We start from the raw sequence: 20,611 nt of genomic DNA, 5'->3' as shown, positions 1-20,611 counted from the left end.
GTCCATCATGTTCCATCAAATCAAATTCCCTTCCTCTTCATCATTGAGGCTTTTCCTCCAGCATTTTTTCTTTTTTCCCTTTCTGCACCAGCTTCATCTTTTGTACCTAGGTGTTGATGAAGAAGGCAAAGCCCTTGCACAATTTGTGAAGCAAGCATTTGCCTATGAGGTGATGAAGAAGGCAAAGCCCCTTCAACATCAGGTGAAGTAAACACTGCTTATCCACTGCAAACAACTTTCTAGCCCCTCTTTGATATGTTTTGTAGGTTTTTGGCTTCTCCACAACTTTAGTCTCTTTAGCCTTCTTACTTTTCTTACTTTGCATTATTGGAAGGCCTTTCTACTTCTTGAGGCACTGGTGGAGGAATTTGAGGACCATTGAAGATGTCAGTGGAAATAAATGTATCCCAGGAGATATTGAGGAGGTTGAGATGATGTAGCACAATCACCTTAATCAATGAATAGTGATAAATACTATTCATCTACTGGGGTATGGCCTTTTCTATACAATGTAGGTCATATTCTCAATGTTCCTGAATAAGAAGTACGGGATGTTCATCATTTTCACTCTTGTGAAGTGGATAAGAAGCCTAATATGATAAGTGTACAATCTAGAAAATCGCCCTCACATGTAAAATACTTCATAATGATCCTCATCATAGGGGTGTACTTGTCATGAAGGAACCTGAAAGGAAAGGTCCTCCTCTTTTCATTCCTGTACCTAGATTTGATGTATGGCTTATAGTAGTGTTCATCCAAATCTTATGCTTTATACCACTTTCCCGCACATTAGGAATCCTTGTAGCATCAGCAATGATGGAAGAGGAAACTATAAATGTCACCCCAACAAGAATTACCTTGTTATCACGGAGATTGGCTACAAAAAGCCTGGTTAGCTCAGGATGATGCTGAACTCTTTGTACCTACTCACAAAACTCATAACACCTCAAATGCCTGAAACAAGAGATAGTCATAGGGGAAGCCTATAACTCTATAATGTTTGATGGTTCTTCTCTGATAATTCTACCTATGTGCTTTTCTCTAGTGCTAAGGTTCATCTCCCATGCTTTCACTGCCACTATTTTCCTCCTCCTCATAATCTTTATCCTCTTTATCCATGCTTTTGTGTTTGGAGCTTTAGAAACACTAGAGAAGGTAATCAAGAAGTTAGTTATGGTGAATAGGGATAGGGGGAGGGGAGAGGAGTTTGTGTGATGTAGGATGAGATATGTATGATGTGAGAGTGAGAAGGGGGGTATTGTTTAGTAGGGACTATTTTGTAAGTAGGGATTTAGGGATTTTGTTTCGGGGATTAGGGTATAGGTGATAGGTGTATTTTACAGTAGGAAGTAGGGAATAGGGATGATATTTAGGGATATGACAACAGGATGTGGGAATGAGGGATATGACAACAAGATGTGGGAATGAGGGAAAATGGTAAGTAGGGAGGGTTTTTAGACAACATAGGGTTTGAAAATTTAAATAGCCAACGAACTAAAAAATCATGAAATGAGTGCTGGGAGGATGGTTTAAGGAGTGCACTTACTTTCTTAGAGGCTCTAGGTAGCAAAAGAGAGATTTAGATGGTTGTTAGGGTAACCTTGGTGTTTCCTAGCCCTATGCACAACACCTTGTATAGGTGCGCAACGCCCTGTTGTATGTGCAGCACCATGCAAAAATACACTGGCACACAGGTTCTATGTGCAGTGCTTTGGTTGTATGCGCAACACTCCCTGCTCTATGTGCAGTGCATCCACAATTTTGCCCTATGCACAATGCTCTTTGCTCAATGTGCAGCACCCACGGTTTGCTCAACCACCAATTTGCTTCAACTCCCTTCTCTCTCTTTGTCAAATGAGTATGATGAAGTTTGAAAAATGATTTTGAAATCTTATATAGAGGGTGATTTTGATTTTTCCTTAGAAAAAACCTACTTTATAATGTTTTTTGGAACTTCTACTTTGTCTTCAAATCTTTGTTTAATGCTTTTCTCTCTTTGTCTCTTTTCAGGTGGATGATGCTTTGATTGAATTGGTTTCTTCAATGGCTCATTTCTTACAGCAAGGAGAAATGATTAGTTAGCTTATGGGAACACTTATTACATGAAATGACTTGAATTACATAAAAAAATATATATGAATCAACTAAAATACTCTGTTTTCATCTCAAAAACATGTTTTTGAGATGAAAATTACATCAGTGAAATAAGATATTTGTACAATAACCATGACTTACTACCAATCACTCTTTGTTTATTGGTCTTCCTCATACCTTTTTTGCCCTTTATTTACACTGAAACTATGCTTTTGACCTTGGAAATGAACCCTAAGACCTAATGGAAACATGATTGCCTTAACTCTAAAAATAACATAACTGAAACCATAACTGAATGCAACATGGAGATGGGTCAGCAAATGTACCTCATGAGGGAAAATTGATTTTCTGAGAAGAAGACAACCATCAGTGGACCATTTTGGCATGACCTAGTGGAATGATAAAAAATTCAGTATGAGACACCTAAAATGAAAATGCAAAGAGTAGATTTGATCCCTGATGGAAGTATGCATATACTAACACTAACATTGGCCTTATTGGGGATGGAAGCTCCTTGGAGGTGTCAAGAACACCGTAGACCAAGTGCCTAGCTGATTGGGCTGATATGCTCAAACAAATGAAAGACTGAAAACTTTTAGAAATTTTTGAAAAATGACTCGATACAAACTGAAAACTGACTCAAAACCAACTCTAGATTGACTCAAAAACCAACTAAAAACATCACAAATTATTTAAGCTTTATAGCCTTCACTTCAGGCCCCAAGCTCAAATGACATTGCACTTCAAATCTTGCAAGGAAAGCAAACTGGTATATACAATGACAGTGAAACAACTTCAGCAAGCTGCATTAGAAATAATAGTGTTTTAGGAGCCTACCATTCACTGGTCCTCTTGAGCATTCTTGAACATCCATTTCCTTCAATAAAAATGCAGTATGTCCTCAATAGGTTGAGATTTTATAAGGTCCTTTCCATAGATTGTCAAACTTACCATGTTTCCCTAGTTCTTCCCTTGTTTGTTGAAGGTGAATCATTTGATTGATGTTGCGCTTAATATCATCTTCTTCACTACTAGCTTCTTGCAATAATCTCATGACTGGGACTATAAGTGATGTAGGAAACATTGTATCAGTACCATAAACCAATTCAAAAGGCGACATACCTATTGATTTCTTACTGCTCACTCTGTCGGCCCACAAAGCATTGACAAGCTTTCGATGCCAATTCTTTTTGTTTGCCTCCAACATCTTCTTAATAATGTTTACCAAGGATTATTTGAAGACTCAGCTATTCCATTGCCTTGCGGATAGTATGATGTGGAATGACCTAATGTGATGTTGTATTTGTTGCAAAACTCAACCATTTTCTTCGACTTAAACTCTGCTGCATTATCTATAATAATCTTGAGAGGGCAACCAAAACGAGACAAGATATTGGACTCTAAAAACTGAATAATTATTGTGTCCGTAGCTTGCCTTGTCAGAATGGCTTCGATCCATTTGGTGAAATAATGGGTAGCTGTCAAAATCCACCTTTGTTGTGTTGATGATGTAGGATGAATTTATCCTATGAAATCAAGCCCCCACTGATGGAAAGGCACATTGACTACAACTAGCTTCAAAGGAAGAGGAAGCAGCTCCCTTTTTCCCTGAAAAACTTGACATTTGTGGTAGCTCATGACTTTTTTATATAAATCTGAAAACAAAGATGACCAATAATACCCTGCTCTCAAGATTTTCTTAGTTGTTGTTTTCCAAAACAAGTGACCACCACAATATCCTCTATGAAAATCATTCATTACCTATTGAGCTTCATTTTCAACCAAACAATTAAGAAGAACCCCTCCTAGATCTTTCCAATAGAGAGCACTATCTAAAATGCAGAGTTTTGTAGACTTCAGTTTTAGTGATCTACCTTTACTTTTCGACATTCCAGGAGGAGGAGAAAGATGCTGAAGAACATATACTATATCGGAATACCAAGATGAGTTGAGAAACATCTTTGATACCTGAATGATTGTGCCACCATCTTTGTCCTCTGACATTGCTTCAATAAGATTTATGTCTAGAGCATGAAGATTCGACTCAGCCATGAGTTTTTCCAAGCCTTGACCTTTGATTAGTTTCGTGGACTTAATATCAAGATCATACTCTAACATTGTTGCTATCCACTTACCTCTTCTTCCTTCCGAATCAGTTTGCATGAGGACATCTTTGACAGCCACGTTGGGAACATATGCTATGGTATGTGAATGCAAAATGTAAACTCAAAAATCCTTCAATGCCTTTATAAGAGCCAAAGCTTGTTTCTCAATGATGTTATAGCGAAGAGCAGCATCTCTGATAGTCTGACTGGAAAATGCAATGTGTTTCTCCACCTGATCCTTCTTTTGCATCAACACCACAGCTAAAGTGTGCTTAGATGCAAATGAAAATATAATAAAATCATGAGTATAATTGGGACTAATCAAAATAGGGGCTGTGGTCAAAGCAAGCTTTACCAAGTTGAAAGATTTCATGGCATCCTCGGTCCATTTCACAGTGTTGTCCTTCTTCAACATATTAGTTAACTCACGCAAATGCTCAGCCAAATTTGGTATAAATCTACGTAAGAAGTTCATCTTACCGTTGAAGGCTTGGATCTCCTTTTTGTTGCATGGAAAGTCTATTTGTTGAATTTCCTCCACCCTAGAAGGATCAATGCGAATACCATATTTCGAAATTATATGCTCGAGGAGCTTATCTTCCTCCATGGCAAAAAGACTCCTCTTTGGATTTAAAGAAATCCCAAACTCACTGCATTTCTGAAAAACAATCCTTAGGTGGTGTAAATGCTCATCATCAGAACCGGAAAATACTGTCAAGTCATCTAAGTAAGCCACTAAGAAAACATCCTTCTCATTAGCAAAAGCGCTATCCATGGCTTGCTGAAAAGTAGCCCCGACATTCTTCAGCCCAAATGGCATCTTGGCATACTGAAAAGTCCCCCATGGTGTTGTGAAGGCAGTTTTGTCTTGGTCTTTTTCGTGCACTGAAATCTAATTGTAACCTGAGTAGCCATCTAGTAGTGACATTCGTGATCCTCCAACTACTCTTTGCAGAATATGGTCCATCTTAGGAAGAGGATAATTATCTTCCAGGGATACTTTATTTAGGTTCCAGAAATCAATGCACAACCCTATCTCTCCAGTCTTTTTTCATATTAGGACCAAATTTGAAACCCAATCAGAGAATCTAATTGCAACAATGATACTAGCTTTAAACAATCTATTTATCTCTTTCTCAATGGATGGCAAAAGCTTTGGGTTGATCCTCCTCGACTTTTGTCTAAAGGGTTTTTGATCCGACTTGATAGGAATGGTGTGCTAAATGATGTTCTTGTCATAGACTTTCAAATCTGAGTAATCCCACACAAAAACATCAGAAAATTTAGAAGAGAAACTTAACATACTTAGCCTTTGACTCAGGAGATAATGGTTTTGATAACTTAACAAGCTTGGGCTGGTCCATTGTCCCAATGTTTACATCTTCAACTCCTTTGTCAGTAGGAACCAAGGTTGGTTTTCTCACCACATCATCTTGATCAAACAACTCCTCTAAAGGTATAAGACCTCTAGGAATAACATTATCCTTTAGCTGTAAAACATCCATCTATTTTACCTCAATGTCTTGTTCATCAGAATCACAAACATCATCAATGAAAGCATCCTTAAACTTCCCTTCATTTTGCAAAAAGGAATTAATTTCATTGTCACCCCATAAAACTTGCCAATATCTCAAATTATTGGGAGTAGTAGGCCTATGTTTGACATGAATTTCAAATTTATTTCTAGAATTCTTTCGAATTTTTAGATTGCTTGCTGTTGTAGCAAGTGAATCAGCAATGATGTTTTGAATTCTCGGCACCACTGTCAATGTGTATTCTAGAAACCTCTTCAAGATATCCAATACTACGTTCCTATAATCTCTCATCCGCGGATGCTTTGCTTGATATTCTCCTTTGACTTGTTTAATGACTAGTTCTGAGTCATCATAAATAGAAATCCCTTTCGCACCCAGCTTCTTCAAAATCTTTATGTTAGTTCCAGTCTTTGCAGGGTGTCACCGGTAATCAAGATGGGCTCTTACTATGTCTGGTTTTGTTAGATGTTTTGCACATGATATTCAATGTGAAACATGTCATAAGCATTTCCATTAGAAGTAGCTCAGAAAAATCTTTCCAACGGTATATCACACTCCCAAAACCAGCTTTTGGATCAGAAGATATGACCAAATGAATAATTGACTCAAAAATCAACCAGTGCAGCAGTTCATGTATTTAATGATCCTAAGGAAGCTAGGAGATGCCAGTGGTTGGTTTTGTGGCTACATTGTGATAGAGAAGGAGAGAACATAGCATTTGAGGTCATAGATGTCTGTCGTGCTGCTAATCCTTATCTCAACATATGGCGAGCTCATTTCTCTGCTTTGATTGAAAGAGATATCCATGAATCTATGCAGAGGTTGGTCCGTCCAAATCAGTTTTTTGCAGATGCAGTTGATGCCAGACAGGAAATTGATCCTAGAATTGGTGCCTCCTTCACTCGGTTTCAAACTATGCTATTGAGAGAACGAGATTATTGCAGAAGTTCTATGCCAATGCAACTAGCACCTCAGTCTCAGCATCTACAATATCTTCAAACTGGACAGTCATATGGAGGTTCTTATGATGTAGGAAGGTAAATTATTACAGAATTGGAAAATATAAATAGTCACAACACACAAGTCTAAACATCAAACCATGGAAGCACAAACCCTCCACTTACTCTGGTTCCTGGGAAGTGGGTTTGCAAGAAAAGTAGAACTAAAGGATGCTAGAAACTATGCAAAAGTTAATGCATGGAGCAATTCACATGAAAAAGACAGATATTGTTGATCTGACTCTCACTGAATTTTCATAGGGTTACCAAACACTTGGATCAGAAAATCGTCAGAAATCCCTCATTGCACTTGCTACCCAGTTTGGTGTTAACAAGGTTCACATTCGAGAACTTATCCAGCAATATCTCAGATTGCAGAGTGATGATCATGCTCAGTAGTCTGACTTGGATGAGGAAGGGTGTGTGTCAGCTTTATATAGGATGGAGAAAAATTTGCAACATGCTCTAAAGCCATTATATATAACATTGTTTGAGTGATTGAATGCACATCCTGGTGGCTTGAAGTTCTTGGTTGATCTCCAAGTAGATGTTAATGGAGCTATTGGAGAGGAAAACATTCCATTGCTGAGATCCTTGGAAAAGTTGGCAACATGGTTGAGTCCAGCTGTCCTCGAACTCCATCGCATTACCTGGGATGATCCTGCATCTTTACTGGAGAAGATTGTGGCATATGAAGTTGTACATCCTATTAGCAACCTCCATGATTTGAAACAGAGATTGGGAGCAGGCCATCACTGCTTTGGGTATCTACATCCTGCCATACCAACGTGGTCTAGCTGGAAATCAATCTTGGAAAGTTTTTAATCAAACGTGTCATTGAGCTAGTTCGACAAGAGATGCCACATGTTAAAAATGTTTGCCACAATTAGCCCTATCTCAAGCTTCATGCAGTGGCTCTTATCGAAACTAGCATCTCAATCAAAGTTTGCTCAATCTTCTTCCAAAAGTGGTACAGATTATGAGGAAGCTTTGGCTTCTGCACTTAGAGAGATTTTACTTCTCCAGAAGAGGAGAAGGCAATTATTGAAGCAACTATGGAAACTAATAAGAGTATTGGTCCCATGGAAGTGTTGTTGAAGGCCAAGCTCAGCTCCAAATTCCATGCACCATGCAGCCACAACACACAAATCAAAACCTCAAGCCAAGCCAATCTAAGGAGGTGTATAATGTGCACAACGCGTCAAAATATGTTGTGAGTGGTAAGTATTATAAATAACTACGTTTTATTTTGCTGCTTGCATGTGGGATAAATCCCATTCAGAAAAGTGTGGTCATCTATATATGTTGCACCCTTGGACTCGTCGAAAAACATGACGGTGATCGACATGAATTGAGCGCATACTAGCTGGAGAATTTTAGTGGCAAAAAATCATCTGCAGTGACCACGAAAGGCAATAATATTAGAGCCCGTGTGGGCATCTTCCGAAGGATTTCTTTTGTTTTGGAATGATCATCTGCTATAGAGAGTTTAGGGGCGCTGCATGTAGCCCTTTTGCACTGCACGTCTAGGGGCGTTGCATGTACCCCTTTGGTGCTGCGCGTAGGGCCATCCTTAGATTCCAAAGCAAGCTTGGTATATTCAACCCATTTTCTCAATATTAATTGGAGGCATTTTGCCTTGTGGAGCTAGTCGTGGGGCACTGCTTATGTGCCCATCATCTGCGAGAAACATTTCCATGATGTAAGAGCCATTACAGTGTGCCAAAGACATCATATGAAACCCATTACACTGCAAGAGACATTATGGTGAAAGCCATTATATTTTGAGAGAGATTGTGTTTACACCTGGGCAACAAGACAAATGCTTCCTTTATGGTCAGATTGATCATTTAGCAGCTGTAGCATGTGAAGGATAACCAAAAAGAAAACATGGAGATCTTGATGAGAAGAGTCGTGTAGCAAAGTTGATTTGTCAAAAAGGAGAACCGGTGGTCTAATAGTCAAAATGGAATGAGTGCTCGGGAAAAACGTCAGCGAAAGCATGAAGAGGCATATGAAGCATCTCTTGTTGAGGATCTGGGTGAAGATTTCCATTTGCCTATCAATCATAGACCGATTGAAAATCTAGATACTGACAATTTGGAGTAGGCATCTGTAGACACACAGTTAACATCCTCAAATATTGGATTCAGGCTATTGCAGAAAATGGGATGGAAAGGGAAATGGTTAAATTTGTTTAGATTTTCGGATGCCCAAAGGTCACAACAGCAACAAGAGGACTCATGTTCTTTCCCAACCTCTGGCACAGTAAGAACTACAACATCTCTTGCAGTGCAGGATTAGCGAAAGACATTAAAGTTTGGCATTGCAACCAAGGTTGCTCCTTCCAAGACTTCTTCAGGTGTTGCCTCCAAGAAAGAAAAAGTTATTTCCAAAGTGTCATCAGTTTTTAGGAATGATAGTGATGAAGAATCATAACTAGATGTGGCATTATTCGAATCTTTCTAGGAACTGATGGCAAGTATTTTAGCCATGAAATCAACAGCATTGATTTTTTGAAGGAAAGGTGGCAGTATTCAAAACATTCAACGAACAAAAGGCAAATATTTCAAGAACCCAAGGCATCTATAAGGTGCAGGTGGAAGATGATCGATCAGCATCTCAAAAAATCCCAGATTTCTAGCAATGACACCTTCAACAATTCGACTTGTGGTAGCAAACCTATTGTTCTGTTTTGATGTGATTTAATTCCTTAGTTATAAGTTTGATTTATTTTATTTGACCGCATAAAAACATATTTAGTTGTTTGTGTTTTCTATTTTAATTATTTTGATTCCTATGTTTAGGAAATCACAATTAATATGTAATAGGGTATATATAGGGTGATTTTTGAAGATTTAAGGGTTCAGTTTTTGTAGCAGAGTGAGGCTGCATTGGACTATGTAAAGCTTCTTCTGAATATTATTTTTAATGGAGCAGTTTTTGCCCTTTAGATTTGGTATACATCACAGTGTTTAATGTCCAACATGTGTTCCTTGTAAACTCACTTACATACTTTGTTTTTTCTGCTAATTCTTGTTATAGTATTATCTAAGGGAAGTGTAAGGAATCCATCCACGCATGATGCTCCTTACGCAATGATTTTGTTGTTAAATGTACGGGTTATCTTTGTAGAATCCATCCTCTGTTAGATGCTCTTGTTGAGTAACCCTGTGTTACGTTTTCTTCTAATGCTGCCACTGTAGATCCGTCCCTTGATTGATACTTGCAGGGCAACTAGTTTTCTCCTCTTTTCTTCTCTCATTTACATTTTTTATCTGGCTGAGCATTGCACTTACTTTGCCCCAAGTTTTCTGGCAGAAACTAGCCTCAACTCCATAACCCAATGGTCCCTTCTCTTGCTTTTCTTGACCCACAACTTTCAATCAAATCCCCGTACTTCATAGCTAGCCTAAGATTCATTTATTTCAGCCACCCTCAGTTGGAAAAGAGAGAGCCCTCTCTGGTCTGGCAGGGTTAGATGCCAAATCAAAAGCTTGTTCTGTGGTTACCTCAGAATTGCCTTCTCTCAGCCTTGAGGTTCATTCTGAGTGCTAACATATTGGGGCCATTGCCAGGAAACGAGGTGACAGATCTTCTCTGGGAAAAAGTCGTTCAAGTTTCAGTTCTGGTTGCTGATGGTGGACAGTGGTTAGACATATGAAGGCTGAAACATTCACCTGGCGACTCCAACTCAATCCAGAGATTACAGCGCTCACTGATCAATTCATGTACTAAAATAAGATGGTAGGGTATGTGGCAAATCCTGTGTTTTGTGAATTCTTAAAAGAAGTTAGAGATCAATTAGTGGATATTGAAATAGATGAGGTATTTTTCATTACCGTGCTTCAATGTTTGAGATCTCCGAAGTTTCCTCCTAAAGGTAAAATTGGTTTCTTTGAGTTAGTTGTTGAAAAATTTGAGAAGGAGATTGAGTATTTAAATGATCAGATCTAATCATATGAATTCTGAGATCCCAAAAGGTTCTTGGAAACTCTCCCTCCTTCCAAACAAGAAACAATAGGGCTACCCATGGATGTCTCATACTCTGCTTCATTATTAGAGCAATTGAAAGCTCATTTATAGGAACACACTCTAACATTACTTGGGACTTTGTCTGGTTGAAAAACAAGACTTCGAATCCAAATTCCAATACACGCACCATCCTTACCCAAAGCACCATCGAAATCCATGCTCCAAAGGTTGTCTTCATCTTCTAGATGTTGGAATTCTGCTTTTGCTTCGATCTTACCTTTGCTGGTTGCTTCATTTTTCTGTTCTTCACTGACTTTCTGCTCCTGTGGAGGCTGCTCAGAAGGAATTGCCACTTTTTTCTTTTCTTGATTAAGAACTACTCTAAAACCTTCGGAAATGTCTGGTACATCATCTACTTTTACGAATTGAATGTCTACATCATTCAATCCACTATCGGTTTACAAAACAAAAGACTCTAAATTTGTATGTACAACATTTATCAGATGATTTATGGGCTTCTCTTTACAAGTGATCATATATTTCATCTTCTTTTCTTGGTATAACTTCCTCAACTGACCGAAAACAGGGATTGTAGCATAAGAGAAGTCAAGTTGTAAAGTGCCTTTAAGTTTGGCTCCCCACGATCTAGATAACAACATACCAAATCGAGGTGGTATATCAGCTACTACCACGTCCAAAACATTCTTGGCTGGGATTTGATCTAAGGAAACCACCAAATCTATGATGAGACCAATGCAGCGAACTCTACCAGAATCAAATGAATACAAATCATGATATTGTCAGGTGATATCCAAGCCCAACTTTTCCATGATAGCCTTGGGCATCAAATTGTGGGAAGCTTCAGAATCAAGCATAGCATTATGAAGAATATACTCATGTAGTCTAAGGCTCAAATAAAAGGGCGGGACTTCACTATCTTCTAGCTAACCTTCTATAGCTGGACCAAAAATAAGTTCAAGATGATCATCCTCAACATTCACCATGTCAGACAAAGGTTCAATTTGCAGTATTCTAGACACATGGTGATCCAGGAGGATCTCGAGACACCAAGGGGATGGATAAAGGCTCAGAATTCGAAATGGCATAAAGGAGAATTTGATGGCATCAGTTGAGAAGGCTCGTCTTCCTAATCGCGGTGGCGCAAATGGTTTGTCAATATGAGCTCATATGCAAAAGATAGAGCTCTTCAAAGATTGGTATGGCAGAGGAAAAATGGGGTCCACAGTGCGCCACATGACATCCCAATCAGCACGTGGGACCCACATGACAGCCCATCAAACACTGACACATAAAAGCTCTTTATTAGCCTCCTAAACCTACACAAAGAAACATGAGATATTTTGATTATAACTACAATTTTATATAGTTATTCAAATTAACTATATAAATAAAAACATATATTTTACCAAACCAAAAAAATAACAACCAAAATATATATATATATATATAAAACCATATAATAATATGGTATATCCCATTCAACATATGGTACAAACCAACGTAACAACACAAACCATATATAGCATATGGTTATATAACAAAAGGTGGAAGGTTATAACCAACGTGTGATATGTATATACCATATATGGTAAAGGTTTGTAACCATCAAATATACGCATGCCATATAAAACACATCCCAACAAAGGTTATGGGACCAACGAATAAGGGAGGCAATACGTGGCAGCATGGTTGTAACCAATGTAAACAAGTTATAACGTATCCAATGCATAATGGTTATGCTTGGTATATGGTAAAGATTGCAACGGAGATACATGAAGATACGGCATGGTTGGGGGCAGCCACGTGGTGGTCCCACCGCCCACACACACATCAATGTACAACACCAGATTTCCGTAGGTTGGGGATGGGATGGGTGCGGTCCCGTGGAGTACGGACCCACCCCCTAATAAAGTTTAAAAAAATAATATATATCAAATGTAAAGTGGTATATGATAAATATAAACCATAACCACATTATGGTTTAATCCGCCCTAAGTTATATAAACTTATTTTTTTACCATTTGCAAGGGAGAGATCAACGAGCACAAATTTCGAGACAAGGTGGCGGAACCCTGACCACTCAGAAATATTGGTGGAATTTTGTCTGAGCAGAGTTTTCGCAGGAGGGTGATTTTGATCCAGTTTCAGAATTTGGCAAGTTTTATATCGATTTTGCACTTCTCGGCAACGGGAATCCAATGGTGGTGTCAGTTTCTGCAACAGAGCTCTCCAATTTTCTAGCATTTTTCAGCATAGAGGTATAATGCTTCATTTTTGTAACTGATGAATGTAACCTCTTTTGGTGCCATTTTTAATTAAGGTCTCCCCATTGATCGAGCAAGGCCCAGAGACGTAGTCCAGGAGGGACGAACTCTGTTATCAAGTTCTTGTCTTCTTATGCTCTTCTTCTTCTTTCTCTCACATGTGCACATTTAAAGTTTCTCTTTGGTTAAGCTACAAACTGTATATGTGATTCTTTTAATGTGTCTATAAACAAAAGATAATCCGGATCAAGTGGTATCAGAGCCTTGACCCAGGTTATCTTTTGTTTATAGATGCATTAAAAGAATCACATATACAGTTTGTAGCTTAACCAAAGAGAAACTTAAATGTGCACACGTGAGAGAAAGAAGAAGAAGAGCATAAGAATACAAGAACTTGATAACGGAGTTCGTCCCTCCTGGACTATGTCTCCGGGCCCTGCTCGATCATTTGAGAGGCCTTAATTAAAAATGGCATCAAAAGAAGTTACATTCATTAGTTACAAAAATGGAGCATTATACCTCCATACTGAAAAATGCACGAAAATTGGAGAGCTCTGATGTAGACACTGACACCACCATTGGATTCCCGTCGCTGAGATGTACAAAATCGATATAAGACTTGCCCAATTCTGAGACTGAATTAAAATCACCCTCCTGTAAAAATTCTGCACAAACAAGATTCCACCAGTTTTTCTGAGTGCCACCTTGTCTCAAACTCTGTGCCCATCGATCTCTCCCTTGCAAATGGTAAAAAAATGAGTTTATATAACTTAGGGCGGATTAAACCACAATATGGTTATGGTTTATATTTATCATATACCACTTTACATTTGATATATATTATTTTTTTAAACTTTATTGGTGGGTGGGCTCGTACTCCACGGGACCGCACCCATCCCATCCCCAACCTACAAAAATCTAGTGTTTTACGTTGATGTGTGTGTGGGCGGCGGGACCACCACGTGGCTGCCCCCAACCATGCCGTATCTTCATGTATCTCCGTTGCAATCTTTACCATATACCAAGCATAGCCATTATGCGTTGGATACGTTATAACTTGTTTACATTGGTTACAACCATGCTACCACGTATTGCCTCCCTTATTCGTTGGTCCCATAACCTTTGTTGGGATGTGTTTTATATGGCATGCGTATATTTGATGGTTACAAACCTTTACCATATATGGTATATACATATCACACGTCGGTTATAACCTTCCACCTTTAGTGTTGTTACGTTGGTCTATACCATACGTTGAATGGGATATACCATATTATTATATGGTTTTTTATATATATATTTTGGTTGTTATTTTTTTTGATTTGGTAAAATATATGTTTTTACTTATATAGTCAAAATTGAATAACTATATAAAATTGAAGTTATAACCAAAATATTCCATGTTTCCTTGTGCAGGTTTAGGAGGTTAATAAAGGTTTGCCATGTGTTAGTGTTTGATGCGCTGCCATGTGGGTCCCACGTGTTGATTGGGATGTCATGTGGTGCACTGTGGACCCCATTTTTCCTTTGTCATACCAATTTTTGAAGAGCTCTATCTTTTGCATACGAGCTCAGATTGACAAACTGTTCGCGCCACTGTGATCAGGAAGATGAGCCCTCTCAATTGATGCCATCAAATTCTCCTTTCTTCCATTTCAAATTTTGAGCCTTTATCCATCCCCTTAGTGTCTCGAGATCCTCCTGGATCACATGGTGTTTGTAATGGCTATTCTTAACAAGCTCGATCAAAGAAATGGACACTTTCAATCTAGCAATTTCAATTTCTAAATTAAAATATGTGACTTTTTCTACCTCTTTGACACTGATGTCCCTCTTATCTATTTTCTCCTTCGTTGCACTATCCTTTTTCTGATTGTCTTTCTCTTTTGCAGTTGTACTTGTTGATGGCTGATTTACCTTGCTAGGATTCTGATCAGCATGCTCCTTTCCTTTTTTCTGATTGTTTGAGAGATCATTCTTTGACTGAACATCCTTCCTCTTTTGAATAGGACTAATCGGTACATCTCTGCTCCTCAAAGAATATTGTTTCTGTTGTGCACTCAAAGCATTCATGTAACCACGCTGATAATCATCAGATTCGGTCTCCAAAACAACATCATTTGCTAAGATGTAGTCCTCATCCTTTAGAATGTCGGAACTTTCTGCATACTCCTCATCTTCGGTCAAAAATATAGGCATACCATCTGCAGTGAAGAAGTGATTTGTTTCAATTACCGGATCTTCCTCCTCTTCTTCTTCCACTCCTTGAACATAATTTTGTTGTAACGGAGTTTTGATCTGTTGTTGTTGTTGCGCTGGTTGTTCCGGTGCTTTTTTCTCTCTTTGCTTGATTCAAAATTGGGGCTACTGTTGCTCTCTAAAGTTTGGGTTACAGATCTGTGGTTTAGGTTTGTCTGTGATGGACAACTGGTTAACCATCCTTTCCATTGTTTGAATCAATGTATCCATTTTTACATTTGAAGTAGATGCTTCTTCTTTCACGGTCACTCTTTTCTCTGATCTCATTCTTGCTCTTTTGGCCAGCAAGTTTGCTTCTACGCTCACAACATTCTTTTGCATGTCTTCTAGAGTTGTAGGATCACGTTCACGCAACTAATATGCCATATCGGCATCAAATCCATCTGGAAACTTAAGCAAAGTCAATCCCTCTGGTGGTTTGATATTTGTAGGGATAGCATTGTATACTACATTAAATCTCACACAATAGTCTTGCACACTCTCACCAACATTTCTTTTGATGTTCTCATATTCAGACAAAATCTGAAGGGGATTCTTCTTCACCTCCCACCAATCTAGGAACTGCCTCTGGAGGACAAGTAGAGTAGTGATAGAAGCTGCCCATAGGCCTCTGAACCATTTTCGAACTTCTCCTCCAAAACTTTGTACAAATAGCCTCATCATCAAATCTACAATTTCAATCTCATGGAGGTCAAAGAAATCATTCATCTTGTCTACGTGTTGTTGAGCTGTAATAGTTTTAGTGTCGTCGAAGAAAGGTATTTTGGTTTGATAATCAGGGGGCATGGCACCAGGATTTTGAGGAAAAACAAGGGGTGCATATCGGGCAACCATAACTAGAGGTGGGGGAGGTGGTGGATTTAAAACAAGGATTGGGATATTCGGTATAATCAAAGGGGGATTAACTATAGCTTGAGTTGTGTGAACAATCTGTGAAGAAGAAGGTAGAGGATGAGAGATAGCTTGAGTGGTAGTATATGCAATGGAATTATTTCGAAAATCGAAAGATGGCCTATGAATCTTATTTTGCACCCAAGTGTTTAAGTTTGAAGAGAGGTTCTGCAAATGATCAAGAGTGTGAATAAGTTGTGACCCTGATTTATTGTGTGAAAAGAAGTCTTCAATAGGGTTATGAAGAGATATAGAGGAATCAACAACTGTTTGATCAATCCAACTTAAAGATTTACTACGAAATAAACTCTGCTCAAAATTAATATCAAAGTCAATGTCTTGTAAAGTGTCTAACCTTCCCGGGAGTGAATTAACTCAAGGAATGAAATCCTCACTTGATTTTTCTCCAGCTAAACTAGATTTCTCTGCAGATTTCTTACATTTCGCCCAATTTTATGAGGATCACTGACAATGGTCGGAGGATTCGGATCTGGATTGGACCTGGTGTACTTTTGGGAAGCCAGTATGTCTAATTTTGAAAATTAAGATATTGCTTTACAACTTTCCAATTCAACCTATGATTAAATTCTAAAAGTCATCATCCACAAGCTTAAGAATTCAAATAAAACATCTTACTAGGGTGATTAATTTATGATCTTTCATTCCTTAGTATGGTCGGCACTATGTTAGCACCTGGATTGAACCTCAGACTGAAGGAAGGCAATGCCAGGGTAACCAAAAACCATGCTTAACCAAGTAGGTAGCCCTACTAGGCTAGGAGAGGGCTCTCTTCGTAAGGATCTCAGCCAAATTGACTAGATCTAGAAACTGATATTAGGCTAGGTATAGTAGCACAAGGTTGGATTTGATTTTGAAGGGTTTTGCTGGATTAGGAGGGGCCAAACAGTTAGGGCAAGGATTAGGTCAAAATTGTAGGGTGTTCAATGGGGCAAGGTAGGCGCAACAATCAAAACCTTAGGGTTTGATGGATGAGGTGAAAAGATAGGTGAGTAGCTGGGAAGAGCATGTAAACCTCATGGGTTCTTCCTAAACTAAAGAAAACACAAACTGTGAAATCTCTACCCAAAATAGAGCATAAAATTTATGGATTCTGCCTTTCAGACTTGTATACATTCACATAAAGAGCATGAAATGATGAAATGGAATCAACAATACATTTTAACACATGAAAACATAAGAAAAACTGAACTGAGCATCATACCACATGGATCCCAAAGAAATAGCTGCAATTTTTCATTAATCTCCTGTTGTAACTGATACAAAATGATGTCTATCAAAGCCTAAGCATCCCACTGAGTCCAACCCTTTACAATGAGAAAGAAAAAGAAGATATAGACATCAATTCAACCTCCTCCCATCCTTAGGGGTCGAATCCCTAAGATGAGGAACTAATCCATCAAAAGCTGAACAAGAAACTGGAATCTAGGCAACCCTAACAACTTGCCTCTAAAAGGGAGGGAACTGATTCATTTGTCCTCAAGATAGCTTTTGATCTAATGAATCTACCCTCAAGTAACCAATATCCATCCTATTTACATGCTTAGTCACCATTTACATCAGTAAAAACATCATCCATGAGAGAAAACACAAAAGTTACAGTCATGGCACAGTAAAGTGAAAATTCACCATAAAATTGTCCTATGCACAGCGCCCAAGCTCCATGCGCAACACTTTTTGCAGGACCATTGTGGAGGCATTCCTGGTGTCCAAATTGAGCTCTTGATAGCTCATTGGAAATCGTGTCCTGTCTACTTTCCAAATCTACCTTTATTTTCCCATTTGGAGTTGATTTGACCCCTCAAGAACTTATTCTCCCAAGACTGCTTCTATGCGCAACACCATGGTCAAAAAGAGGGTAGAAAGGTCATTTTTTAGGTGTTTTTGACCTTTTGGCTGACCATTTTTGCTCCAAAAGCTTAGAAAATGCACAAGGTGCATGTACTCATCATTGTGAATCCAAAAATTCTGACCATTTCCTGATTGGGTGCCCCTAGGAAAAGAGTAGCGCCACCAAGCCAATTTTCCTGAGTAAAAAACTGCTAAGTTCTTCAAAAATACAAAAATTGTCAAAACTTACTCAAAATTTGTGGAGAACACCACCATCAAGTGTCTGGGTCAGCCAAGGAAGCTTCAGCAAGCAACCTAAGCCTATCACCCTCCTTTTTGCCTTTGAGTGCTTGTTTTAGCCTTGTCTTCATTTACTTGACTCTTATGTTACAAATCTTGTTCCGGGTCCTGTAATGGCGAGCCATGTGCCTAATGATTTGATTGTCCCTGTTGGCCCTTTGTAGCAGCTTCTCCAAATGAAAATTGACCCTGTTAAGCCATGTTTCTCTATCCTCTTCAATCTCCTTTTTAAGCCTTTGTTTTGTAGTCAAGGTGGCTAGGGTTTCTTCCTCTTGCATTACTGATTTGCCTTTGTCACCTTGCCTCTTTGCCTTGAGAAGTTCCAACTCCATGACGACTTCTTTGTCACTTAGCTCCTTGTTCTCTTGCTCAAGGTATGAAATGACATACTTAGCTCTCGCCAAGTTGTCCATCAGTGCTTGGACCTGTGCATCTTTTTTCCTTATGGTTATATTTTCATTTGTTGCTTCATCTTGAACCTCCAAGTCGATTATCTCAATGCCATGATGAATGTGTGGCTATTCTGGCCCATCATGTTCCATCAAATCAATTTCCCTTTCCTCTTCATCATTGAGGCTTTCCTCTAGTATCTTTTCTTTCCCTTTATGCACTTGCTGCATATGTTGTACTTGTTGTGTTGATGAAGAAGGAAAATCCCCTTCCACAGTTTGTGGAGCAAGCATTTGCCTATGAGCTGATGAAGAAGGCAAGGCCCCTTCCACATCAGGTTGAGTAAACACTTTCCTATCCACTGCAAACAACTTTCTAGCCCTTCTCTGATATGTTTTGTAGGTTTCTGGCTTCTCAACAACTTTAGTCTCTTTAGCATTCTTACTTTTCTTTACTTTGGAAATGATGGAAGGCCTTTCTTCTTCTTGAGGCACTGGTGGAGGAATTTGAGGACCATTGAAGATGTCATTGGCAATAAATGTATCCCAGGAGGTGTTGAGGAGGTTGAGATGATGTAGCACAATCATCTTAATCAAGGAATAGTGAATAATACTATTCATCTGTTGGGGTTATGGCCTTTTCTGTACAATGTAGGTCATATTCTCAATGTTCCTGAATAAGAAGTATGAGATGTTCATCATTTTCACTCTTGTGAAGTGCATAAGAAGCCTAATATGATAGGTTTACAATCTGGAAAATCTTCCCTCACATGTAAAATACTTCATAATGATCCTCATCATAGGGGCATACTTGTCGTGAAGGAACCTGAAAGGAAAGGTCCTCTTCTTTTCATTCCTATACATGGATTTGATGTATGGCTCATAGTAGTGTTCATCCAAATCTTATGCTTTATACCATTTTTGCCCCACATTCGGAATCCTCGTAGCATCAACAATGATGGAGGAGGAAACTGTAAATGTCACCCCAACAAGAATTACCTTGTTATCACGGAGATTGGCTACAAAAAGCCTGGTCAGCTCAGGATCATGTTGAACGCTTTTTACCTGCTCATAAAACTCATAACACCCCAGATGCCTGAAATAAGAGATAGTCATAGGGGAAGCCTCTAACTCTCTGATGTTTGATGGTTCCTCTCTGATAATTCTACCTCCCTTATGTGGTTTTCTCTGATGTTGAGGTTCATCTCCCATGCTTTCACTGCCACTGTTTTCCTCCTCCTCATAATCTTTATCCTCTTTATCCATGTTTTTGAGTTTGGAGCTTTAGAAACACTAGAGAAGGTAATCAGGAAGTGAGTTATGGTGAATAGGGATAAGGGAAGGGGAGAGGAGTTTGTGTGATGTAGGATGAGATATGTATGATGTGAGAGTGAGAAGGGGGTATTGTTTAGTAGGGACTGTTTTGTAAGTAAGGGTTTAGGGATTTTGTTTGGGGGATTAGGGTATAGGGGATAGGTGTATTTGATAGTAGGAAATAGGGAATAGGGATGATATTTAGGGATATGACAACAGGATGTGGGAATGAGGGATATGAAACATGATGTGAGAATGAGGGAAAATGGTAAGCAGGGAGGGTTTTTAGACAACCTAGGGTTTGAAAATTTAAATAGCAAACAAACTTAAAAATAATGAAATGAGTGATGGGAGGATGGTTTAAGGAGTGTACTTACTTGCTTAGAGGCTCTAGGTAGCAAAAGAGTGATTTAGATGGTTGTTAGGGTAGTCTTAGTGTTTGTTGGCCCTATGTGCGGTGCCTTGTACAGGTGCGCAACGCCCTGTTGTATGCACAGCACCGTGAAAAATACACTAGCACACAGGCTCTATGGATAGCACTTTGGTTGTATGCGCAACACTCCCTGCTCTATGTGCAACGCCTCCACAATTTTTCCCTATGTGTAGCGCTCCTTGCTC

At 38.9% G+C, this 20,611-nt stretch overlaps 1 pseudogene; it reads left to right on the top strand.

Moving 5' to 3' along the window:
- The first annotated feature begins 6,915 nt into the window (after window positions 1-6,915).
- LOC149227080 (uncharacterized) lies at window positions 6,916-12,992 on the top strand (annotated as a pseudogene).
- The last annotated feature ends 7,619 nt before the right edge of the window (window positions 12,993-20,611 follow it).

The sequence above is a fragment of the Pinus tabuliformis genome, chromosome J (assembly GCF_031772625.1).
Source record: "Pinus tabuliformis cultivar Carrire ecotype Pingquan chromosome J, CPIR1, whole genome shotgun sequence".
NCBI classification, from domain to species: domain Eukaryota; kingdom Viridiplantae; phylum Streptophyta; class Pinopsida; order Pinales; family Pinaceae; genus Pinus; species Pinus tabuliformis.
Note: the sequence above shows the minus strand (reverse complement) of the source record. Positions and strands in the feature narration are given on the sequence as shown.